We start from the raw sequence: 302 nt of genomic DNA on the forward strand, positions 1-302 counted from the left end.
GATCCATCTCGGAAACTACATGTGCCAATTTAATTCATAAACTGACATCTAGTTTCCCACATCTTGACAATGGTATCCCTATAACTATCGAGCTTTTGTCTAATTTGGAGTTTATCATATAAAACCCAAATAATATATGTCAGTTAGACCAAATACTATCATGCGACAATGACTTGAATAAGTTAAAAAGTATAGGATCCACATCCACTACTCCCATTTCGTACCTCTAATCGAGCCTGAACTCCCGAAACGAAGCCACCTATTCCATTGTGTTGTTGTTGTTTTGATCGTTGTTTGCTTCT

Source organism: Theobroma umbraticum, unplaced genomic scaffold (genome assembly GCF_002168275.2).
Source record: "Theobroma umbraticum cultivar Fairchild unplaced genomic scaffold, ASM216827v3 scaffold_115.0, whole genome shotgun sequence".
In the NCBI taxonomy this organism is placed as follows: Eukaryota; Viridiplantae; Streptophyta; class Magnoliopsida; order Malvales; family Malvaceae; genus Theobroma; species Theobroma umbraticum.